Consider the following 11,933-nt stretch of genomic DNA (forward strand, 5'->3'; position numbering starts at 1 on the left):
TTGAAAAGAGGAGAGAAAGAGCTGTTTAAAACCGTAAAGAAAGTTCATATCGGAGCAGATCGGAGCTCCGACACGGCGGCGCCACCACCGGCCACCGTGTCGGAGAAAAGAGGCCTCGTCGGAGAAGAGAGAGTCACTTGCAGACTCTCTCTCTCTAGATTTCGTTTTAGTGAGAGAAGGAGAGGGTGGAAATGAACCAAAACCGGTTCAAGGCCTTATATAGGCCAATGAACCGGTCTGACCCATGGTTTGTATCCAACCCGGCCTGTTACTCTCCCCAGGCCCACTCTGCGTGCTTGTATGCCTTGGTGCTACGCGCACCTCCCTGCTTCCTGCATTTCTTGTTGAAAATTGCTATGTGAACCCCCCTGTTGTGTTAATTTTTGCATGATAAAATTCTAAAAAGAATTCCTATTATTTTCCTTTGTCATTTTTGTTGATTCTTGATAATTCTTGCATGTTGATACTAAAAAATATGTGGAAAATATTTTGTGGTTTTTGTTAACTCAATGAGTCGAGATGTGGTAAAATTTTCTAAGACTTGTGTGAACCTTTGGCTTATGATTGTGGACACTTGATGTTTGCTTGTGAAATGTAAACTCATGCTGAAATTCACTTCAAAATTATGTGCAACCTTCTTGTATTTTTGGCTCACCTTTTCTTGTAAAACTTTGTGCAATTTTGAATTGATTTTGGCTCTTGAATTTGGCACATAATAGTAGGCTTTGAATATGCATTCTTTTAGTGAGTTGGCTTCTTGATTTACTATATACTTGCTGTTTGATTTGGTTTCATGTTGTGGATTTTGTACCTTGTGAATAATGTGTATTTCTTGTGCTAAATAAAGTGTAAATAGACTTGAAAATATTATGATTGTATTGCATGCTAATTTCCCTTGATTCCTCACATCATGATTGAATTAAAACTTTTGTAATGTTACCATTGATATGAGGATTCTAGGCCTTAGTGTTGCCTTAGAATTTTAGTAATCTTTCAAGTACTATTTCATCATGTGTTTTTGATTAAGTTCTTGGTTATCTCTCTGTTAATTTCTAGTTACTTTAATTCCATTTACTTGGTTCTATCTCTTTTCTATATTTTTTGTGCTACTAACCCCTTTTATGTCATGCTTCATACATCCATAAGCATCTCACACTTCATCTCCTCCTTCACTTTATTTCTTGCACTTTAAATTTTACCAAAACTTAGTTAGAATGTAAAAGCTTAGGAATTTTTGTACTTTACTTTTATGCAATTTTAATTTCTTGCAAGACCATAGCATGTATCTAGGCCAATGATGTAATATGGACAATGGACTCTAGTGACGAACACCGACACAAGCACCGACACATGCACACCCATCACATAGATAGGTTTAGATGTATGGCTAGGATATGCATGTTTAGATGTATGTTTAGGATTGAATGTTTAGATGAATGCTTAGGATTTACACTTAGAAAAATCAATTTTCCAAAAAACTTGAACAATATCACTCAAATCATTCTCTTAATAAACCTTGGGATCAAAATCCCATTGCATTTTCTCTTTTATTTTCTTAATCAAATTTCAATGAAAATTAATCATACTTGACTTTTTTTCCAAAATCACTAATCAAACCTCACTTTTTCCTAAAATCTCATGCCTTTAAGGCCTCTCAATCTCATTCTTCAAATTCCAATTTTCAAACTTAAAATCAACCAACAAAAACAAAAACATTTTTTGGAAGAGAACTACGGTGGATTTGATCCCTTAAAAGGGTACGTAGGCAAGGAACCAAAATTCCTTCAATTCAAATAAAACAAAAATTCAAACACTTTCTTCTCCCTCCAATTCTTCACTTAGTAAACTCTTAGGTGTAGATAACATTTTTTCAAATAGCATTTAAAAATAAAGCGCGCGCGTAGAAAGTAAAGACGGTTCCTATAGGATACTATAGTCGTTATGGGTGCCTAACACCTTCCCGTAGCGAAAACAACTCCCCGACCTTGATTCTCAAGGGTTTTGCTTATTTTTCCCTTCCCAAGAAAAAATGAGATATCAAAGGTTAAAAAGGTTCAAACTTAATCAATGTTTGACGCCCGAAAACCAAGATAAAACAGCTGGCGAATTCACTGGGGAGATTCAAGAGTTACGCCTAGTTTTTATTTTCCACGCTTGCGCTTTCTTTTTACTTGCTTCTTTTACTTGCTTTCTTTTGTGAATAAATGTTTAAATTCTTGCAAACGTGTGGGGGTGAGAATATCAAAGCCCTGCACCCGGGCTGAGTGAACTTAGGATTTAGGGGGGATATAATCGACAATTCAATCCGGGGGTTGCCTCGTGTATTGGATTATGCGATCAATCCCACATAGCTAAGGCATTTTGGGGGTGATGTTGTCGGCGCGTGTTGTCGCGTTTAGGCACTTTACTTCCAATTGTTCTATGACGCTATGGACCGTAGATAACCGAACCCATCCATGGCCATTTTCTAGGATGTAGTGCGGAGGCTAAACCGAGTGTTGTCTCGAGTTTTAGTCGTCACACGATACTACACTCAAGTTAGACCTTCTTACGGATAATCATGGAGCGAGTGTTTGTCTCGTGGCACCATGATATACGCAAGAGAGGTTGCAACTTGGGAACCTTTTTTAGAACCCGGTTACTATTTCCTAAAGCCCTAGTTTCACCGGACACCGTGTCCACCCATGACTCCTTGACTTTGAATCTCAAACCCTCCATGTTTTCTCCGTACTTGAATGTGATCATGCATACATGCATACATGCATACATGCATAAACTTTTTTTCAAGCATTTATCGAAGGGCTTAGACAATTTGAATTTGTAAACATTGTAGGAATGGGGAAGACTAAGTCATACAAGTTCATGGAAGTGGATTTGGCTAGCTTGAGAGATTTGTCACTCAAGGTTAAGGATCCAAATGGTTTCCGACACCGTTATGGGGATCTACTTACTATTCTCCGGACTAATGTGGATGAGAAGCTTGTGCACACTCTAGTGCAATTCTATGATCGAGATTGTCGGTGCTTCACTTTTCCTGACTTTCAGTTGGTGCCTACTCTAGAGGCTTATGCTTCCTTGACAGGTTTACCTATAGCCAAAGGCATACCTTTCGCGGGACTTGAGAATCCCCCTACTCCATTGGTTATTGCTAAAGATCTCTATCTCAAGACCACTGATGTTTCCAAGAATCTTGTCACTAAGGATCACATCCGAGGGTTCACTTCAAAGTATCTACTTGAAAAAGCCAATCTTGAAACCACTTGTCAAGACACTCTTGAGGCTATTCTTGCACTACTCATCTATGGGCTTATTCTCTTTCCACACCTTGATGACTTTGTGGATATGAATGCTATTGTGATCTTCCGCTCCAAGAATCCGGTTCCTACCTTGCTAGCTGACACATATCATGCCGTTCACGATCGATCCGGCAAGGGTCGTGGATATATTCTCTGCTGCATACCTCTCCTCTATAGGTGGTTTATTTCGCACCTTCCAAAGTCTTTCCATGATAATCTGGAGAATTGGACTATTTCACAGAGTATCATGGCTCTCACTCCTAATGAAGTGGTTTGGCTTACTCCCGCTGCTAGAGTCAAAGAAATTATCTTTGGTGGTGGAAAGTTTCTTAATGTACCTCTTCTTGGTACCCGGGGTGGAATCAACTACAATCCGGAACTCTTTTTCTATTCCTAATAATGTTTACAAAAGCTCTAATTTGTCTAAAACCCTTCGATAACATAAAAAAGAGTCTTTTTGCATATGCATCTGTATATATCATGCATCATTCTGCATTCATAGCTTCTCGTTCGTGTCTCACATGTTTCTCTTTCCTACAAGAGGGTCGTCTCTGCCGCCTAAAGTCAAGCTACAACTGTAAAATGCTCGGGCTAAACAAGAAATCAGAATGAGTCCATTTGAACAAGAAATTCAGGAGCTTCGCGAAGAAGTAACAACACTCCGTGGGGAGGTGGAGAGGTTAAGCGCCTTGGTGACAATATTGGCAGCCGCACAGGGTCAGCCGACACTCTCATCACCAGCCAGCTTTCAAGCTCAAACGCCTGATGTTACTGTTCCAATTCTGACAAAGGTTGCCAATACTCCCCAACATATGCATGTGCTCTATGGTCTTGATGAAGTACCTCTTCCCCATGTCTCTGAGGTTCCAACGCCTACGCACCTGATCAGAAGAAGTGGTCCCACTGATGGTCCTGGAGAGAAAGAACAAAGAGTGAGTATGGTGAACTTCAATGCTGCCACTGTTATACCTATTATCAAGGCTGCCCGAAACCTGGGTCATCAATCTACTGGAACTGTGATACCTGTCTTCCATGCTGCTCAGAAACATGTTGCTACTGTTACACCTGTAATCAAAATTGCTCAAAGTCCCAGTTATCAGACCCAGTTTCAACTTTACCAGCATCAAGGACAACAGAATCTCCAACAATCTCAGCAGCCTCAACGACAACATCAGGGTCCCCAACCTAAGCAAATATTTCCTCCTATACCGATGCAATATGCTACACTGCTCCCATTTCTTATTGCTAAAGGGCATTGTCAGACTAGGCAGGGCAAGCCTCCACCCAATCCCATGCATCCCGAATTCCGTACCGATCTCAGGTGTGTTTTTCACCAAGGTGATATGGGCCATGATGTTGAGGGATGCTATGCTTTGAGGTATATTGTGAAGAAGCTGATAGACAAGGGAGAGTTAACTTTTGAAAATAATACTTCTAATGTCCGAGACAACTCCCTTTCAAATCATGCACTTGTTGTTAGCAAGACACGGCCATTATTACACCTTACACCAAGGGGGACGAAACCTTGAGCTCGAGCATTGTTTTTTCTGTGAAAATGGAAGTCCAGAAATTGATTGAGGATTACATCTTTCTGTCCATATATGGAAGTCAATTTGAAATCAGGGGCATGGCGCCTATTGCTGATACATGGGATATTCAACTGCAACTGAGATGTTTTGTTGATGTTTTCTACTAGTTGTTTGTTTGATAATTGTGTTTGTTTGCTGTTTTTCAAAAATAAAAACCTTTCGTCTCGCCCGAGGACGAAAGTGAACTTATTTAGGGCACTTTGCTTCATGTGTTTGCATCACTAATAAAAAGTCGTTTCTATCACGGCTTTGTTTTTTTACTTTGTGCTTTCTTTGGAAAGAATGGTAATACCAAAAAAACCATAAATTTTTTTTTTACTTTACTTTGATCATTTCTGAATACCTGCATAATCATAATTTCTATTCAAAATCAAAGCATGCATTGATAAACCCATTGAACACTGTAACACTGTGCTCTCTCTCGACTTTGAGTTCCTATGTTCGAAGTTGAAGGAGTTGGAGATGAGAAGTTTTCCAATAAGATCTCTCGCCCACTGGAACATTCTAGTCATCTGAGCTGCAAATATGAGCATCAAGAAGATTATCCCACAGGGACATTTGCTTACAAAAACTAATTCAGGGAGCTACCACTAGTCTGGCATGGATATCGTACTTCAATACACATTAGCAAGAGCAAAGGGATGCCTAGTTCCAAATGATAATGACAAGTTTGCATGTCTATGAACCCCAATGCAGTCAATGAATGCTTCGTCAAAAAAAAAAAATCAAAAAAAAAATTTCAAAAAGCTCGACAAGTTACCCACCTAAAAGGTGGCTTGGGCAAAAAAGAGCGTCTCGATGGACTAAAGCAGTCCATGCAAAAGTTAGAGACACAAAAAGTTTATCCTCATAGATCGAAGACCCGCAAGGGCAATCTATGCAAAAATTAAGGATTTATGACAAAACAACTGCATCGGGTCCGACAAGATTCACCTGAGGCAATCCTTTTATCTCTGGTATATGGAATGGAATCAGTACTCCCAGTGGAAGTCATGATCATGTCAGTGAAAATTCTCATGGAAATCAAGTTTGTCTGTGTGTAAATGATGCTCAAACAAATGTGATCTGTTGAATTTGAATGTTAATGCTTTGTGCCATGGTCAACTATATCAAGAGGAGGATGGGCCAAACTTTCGACAAGAAAGTCCATCCCGGTGCTTTTCAAGAAAGAGATCTCATGTTCAAGTATGGTCTTATATTTTCAAGCCCACTCCAGGGGCAAGTGGATGCTGAGCTATGAAGGCCCATATATTGTCAAGATGTTTTTCTCCAGTGGTGCAATGACTCTTACAATCATGAATAATGTTGAACTTTCTCGTCTTGTGAATACTGATGCAGTTAAGAAATACTTTGTCAAAAATAATGAAAAGAATAGCGTGGTAGGTCGAAAACCCGAAAGGGCGGCCTAGGCAAAAATGCGCTTCCTGGTGGATCGAAAACCCGCAAAGGCGATCCAGGCAAAAATTAGGGACAAAAAAAAATGAATATAAAAAGCTCACTGAGATTGTACGCAACTCAGGCAAGAATGAGCGTCTCGATGAACCGAAAACCCGAAAGGGCAGTTCATGCAAAAATGAGATTGAAATGGAAAGACAAGTAACTGTATCAGTCAGTCACGACTCACTTGGGGCATCACAGCTGTTATACCCTAATTTTGGACCTAAAAATACTAACTCAATTCATCTTATCTTGCACTTCAAGCCATTTGAACTGGCTCTGATCAACTGCATCTTTCTCTGCATTTTATTTCAATATTGTCTGCAAAATTTACACAGAAGGGCATTTTAGTCATTTCCTATGTTAAAATTTCTTTCAATCATTAAAATTTTGGTTGAGTCTTTTCATTTGGTTAGAATAAGTCTTTGTTTCATTCTATGTCAAAATCCAGTTCAAAAATTTGCATTAGAAGTCACTTTAAGTCAGTTTTGCCCCCCCAGGGGCATTTTAGTCTTTTCATGTGTCAAAACCCTGTTTAAACTCTCAAAATTGTCTCTGAGTCTTTTAAGTTGGTTTAAATAAACTTTTGTTTCAATTCTCTGTTAAAAAATCATTTTAAAGTTGCATCTGAGTCATTTTTAGTCGTTTTAGCCCCAGGGGCATTTTGGTCATTTCACACGAAATTTTGGCAGAGAGAGGTTACTTTAAAGTACCTCATTTAGGCCATTGGTTCGTTTTAGTCCGTTTTGTCAAATTTTAATCGTTTCGCTTTACGTTTAGTTAAATTACCATTTTTATTCCAATTTTATTTTTAGTTTTTTTTTCTAAGTCCAAAGTGTCCAAAATTACATTCTAGTCCTTTTTAATTTTCTTTTTTAGGCCTTTTAATTTCGCATTTTTTGCATATTAGTCCTTTTTTGTTTCAATTTTTTCCTCAAGTCTTAAAAATTGCATATCAGTCCAGTCCTCTTTATTGCAGGAAAGTCCCCAAGGTCTTAAAATTTGCAGGAAGGTCCCCAGGTCCAAAATAGGCCAAGGCCGAGCCATTTCAAGTCCAAGTCCAGGTGTCCAATTCCTATTGGTCCAGTCATTACACTTGGCACCTATAAATAAGGGCCAACTCATCATTGCACAAGGAGAATCACCATACATCAGATTACACATCATCAACAACACAGTCACATTTCTCTCTCTTCCAACTCTCTCCACCGTAACAAACTATTACGGCCACCACAGTCACCACCGTAACCGAATTAAACCACCATAACAAACACTCAAATTAGCATCAATCTTCATCAAATTCATACAGAAAATCACTACGAATTCTCAGAAAACAAGAACTGAAGCATCCAATTCGAAGAAGTGTTTCATAGAATTAAGCTTGTTCTCAGTTGATTTTCCACGAAAATCATCATCATCGAACGTTCTTTTTCGCATCTTCTTGCAATTCAAGTTAGAAACGATCACAAGAAGAATTGAACCAGTCAAGAGAGAGAAGAAGAAGAACTGAAGGAGAATTGAACCAGTCAAGAGAGAGAAGAAGATTCACCGATTTATTTTCGGTTGCAAAGGTTTCGAAGGCTTACCAGAACAATCAAGAACGAACGCAGGATCCTCTTGTTCGAATCTCCAAACAAATCCAGGTAAACTCATGTAAACCTTCTCGTTTAGTTCGTAAATCATCATCGAAGGTTCTAATTGAAAAATTAAACGGTGAATTGAAGTGGAAATTCGAAGAGTTTCGAAAACTGAATTGAAACCCTAATTTCAAAAAAATCATGAAGATTCACCGTTTATTCTTCGAAATAAAGCATAGATTCATCATCAGCATGTAAAATAAGTCAAGATAGGGTTTAGTTTCGAAAAGATTGAAGAAAATTTTCGAAACCCTAAAACGAAGAAACAAGTGTAGATCTGCTCAAATCCATGCCTTATTTTGAAAAACGAGTGTAAGAATCGTAAAGAGGAGACTCAAATGAACACGATGGTGCAAAAAGTTTCGAAAAATGTCCAGGTGTGGTGGCGCCGCCGGCGAACCACCACACCTCCGCCGTCGTGTTCATCGGAGAAGATGAAGAGAGATTGCAGAGCATCTCTCTCTAGAATTTTGTAGTGAGAGAGAGGGAAAGAAGAAATGGACTGGACCGGTCTCTTTGTGCTTATATAGGCACTTGAACCGGTCTGGTTCAATTCGGCTCATTCCATCTCCCAATCTCCTTCGTTAGATCCTCAATTCTCCACGTGGACGATCCTGATGCGTTGTTTCTGTGTTCCTGTTTGGTCTTATGGTGTGCTGCGTGTTTATGTCCGTTTGATCTGCTTTTCAAAGACGTGTATGGTGTAGATTCAATTCTTGTGCGTGTCTGTTATGGCTTATGGTATGCTGTACGTTCTTGACTGTTGGATCCAGGTTAAAACTGATCTGGATCAATCCAACGCCTCTGAGGCACTTGGATGATCCAGAATCCGTTTTCCCTTTGGGCCTGGGCCTAATATCCTTACAGTTTTCGTTTTGCCCTTATTCTTTGCTATTTTGACACTATAATTTGTTATTTGCACCACTGCAGGTTTGAAATTTTTTGATAAGATCCTAGAAAAATTTATAGAATTTTCTTAGTGTTTTTGTGATGTTCTTGTGTTGTTTTTACCCTAAAAAACTTGATAAAAAAATATATAGACATTTTTAGAGTATTTTCTTGAATTTTCTTGTTAAAAATTAGTGGAAATTGGTTTAATTTTGTTTCTAAGTCTTGATGTGCATTTGAGATTCATGATGTGTGTTTTTGTGAAGAATTTACCATAGCTTGAATGTGTTTTCTACTGGTCATATGCATATGTGGTTTACTTACTTGTCTTGCAAGTAAGGTTAGTGTAAAATAGGTCTAAGTTCACCTTAAAGTGTGAGGCTCACTATGACTCTTAGATTCTCATTTCTTTTAAGTCTTGAATTTTATATCTAAAAATGTGATGAACCATGGGAATTATAGGTCATGGTTAAGCCTTGCCTTGATGAGGAATTTTAGGTCTATTTTACACTACTTTTGTTTTTTTATATATCCATTCTTTTCCTCCTTTTGGTTATAATAGCTTTACTTGCTTATGTCTCTCCTTTTTATGCCTCATATTACTAACCATTTCCTCCATTGTGTTTCATACATCATGAGCATTTCTCTTCCCATCTCACATCTTCATTCTTTTATTTTTCTACCCTTTAGAATTCATGCCAAGTTTAGAATGTAAATACTTAGGAGTTTTGTAATATTTTACTTTCATGTCACTTTTAATTTCTTGGCAAAGAGGCCATAGAATGTATCTAGGGTATGATGTAAAGGACAATGGACTCTAATAATGTACACCGACACAAGCACCGACACATGCACACACACCACTTTAGGTATATAGTTAGAATATGCATGTTTAGATGTATGTTTAGGATTGTATGTTTAGATGAATGTTTAGGCTCCATACTTAAAAAAACCAATTTTCCAAAAATGTGAACAACGTCACTCAAATCATTTTCAAAATAAACCTTGGGATCAAAATCCCATTGCATTTTCCCTTTTTCATTTTCTTAATCAAATTTCAATGAAAATTAATCATACATGACCTTTTTTGCAAATAACTAATCAAACCCCACCTTTTCTTAATTCTCATGCCTTTAAGGCCTCTCAATCCCCATTCTTCAAAATCCAATTTTCAAACTTAAAATCAACCAACAAAAACAAAAACATTTTTTGAGAGAGAACTACGGTGGATTTGATCCCTTAAACGGGTACGTAGGCAAGGAACAAACTTCCTTCAATTCAACTAAAATAAAAATCCAAAAACATTCTTCTCCCTCCAATTCTTCATTTAGAACATTCTTAGGTTTAATAAATACTTTCAAAATAGCATTTAAAAAATAAAGCGCGCGCGTAGAAATTAAAGACGGTTCCTATAGGATACTATAGTCGTTATGGGTGCCTAACACCTTCCCGTAGCGAAAACAACTCCCGGACCTCGATTCTCAAGGGTTTTGCTTACTTTTTCCCTTCCCAAGAAAAAATAAGATATCACCGGTTTAAAAGGTTCAAACGTAATCAATGTTTGACACCCGAAAACCAAGATAAAACAGCTGGCGACTTCACTGGGGAGATTCGAGAGTTACGCCTAGTCTTTATTTCCACGCTTGCGCTTGTATTTTTACTTGTTTCTTTTACTTGCTTTCCTATGTGAATAAATGTTTAAATTCTTGCAAACGTGTGGGGTGAGAATATCAAAAGTCCTGCACCCGGGCTGAGTGAACTTAGGATTTAGGAGGGATATAATCGACAATTCATTCCGGGGGTTGCCTTGTGTTTTGGATTATGCGATCAATCCCACATAGCTGAGGCATTTTGGGGGTGATGTTGTCGGCGCGTGTTGTCGCGTTTAGGCACTTTACTTCTAATTGTTCTATGACGCTATGAACCGTAGATAACCAAACCCATCCATGGCCATTTACTAGGATGTAGTGCGGAGGCTAAACCGAGTGTTGTCTCGAGTTTTAGTCGTCACGCGATGCTACACTCAAGTTAGACCTTCCACGGATAATCATGGAGCGAGAGTTGTCTCGTGACACCATGACATACGTCGGAGAGGTTGCAACTTGGGAACCCTTTTAGAACCCGGTTACTATTATCCTAAAGCCCTAGTTTCACCGGACGCCGTGTCCACCCATGACTCCTCGACTTTGAACTTCAACCCACCATGTTTTCTCCGAATTTGAACATAATCATGCATTCATGCACACATGCATTCATGCATAAACCTTTTGTCATGCATTGTTATCGAAGGGCTTAGACAAGTTGAATTTGTAAACATTGTAGGAATGAAGATGACTAAGTCCTACAAGTTCAAGGAAGTGGATTTGGCTAGTTTGAGAGATTTGGCACTCAAGGTCAAGGATCCGACGGGTTTCCGACACCGTTACGGGGCTTTACTTCCTATTCTCCATACTAATGTGGATGAGAAGCTTGTGCACACTCTAGTGCAATTCTATGATCGGGGGTATCGGTGCTTTACTTTCCCGGACTTTCAGTTGATGCCTACTCTAGAGGCTTATTCTCACTTGATGGATCTATCTATTGCTAAGGGGGTACCTTTCTCGGGACCTGAAAATCCTCCTACTCCATTGGTTATTGCTAAAGATCTCTATCTCAAGACCACCGATGTCTCCAAGAATCTTGTCACCAAGGCACGTATCCGAGGGTTCACTTCAGAGTATCTTCTTGGGAAAGCCAACCTCAATACCACTTGTCAGGACACTCTCGAGGCTATTCTTGCACTCCTTATCTATGGGCTTATTCTCTTTCCGAATCTTGATGACTTCGTGGACATGAATGTTATTATGATCTTCCGCTCCAAGAATCCGGTTCCTACCTTGCTAGCTGACACATATCATGCTATTCACGATCGTTCCGGCAAGGGTCGTGGATATATTCTTTGTTGTGTACCTCTACTCTATAGGTGGTTTATTTCGCACCTTCCGAAGTCTTTCCACGACAATCCGGAGAATTGGTCTATTTCACAGAGGATTATGGCTCTCACTCCTAATGAGGTGGTTTGGCTCACTCCCACTTCTAGGGTCAAG

Source organism: Medicago sativa, chromosome 1 (genome assembly GCF_051527215.1).
Source record: "Medicago sativa cultivar Bolivia chromosome 1, Bolivia_mono, whole genome shotgun sequence".
In the NCBI taxonomy this organism is placed as follows: Eukaryota; Viridiplantae; Streptophyta; class Magnoliopsida; order Fabales; family Fabaceae; genus Medicago; species Medicago sativa.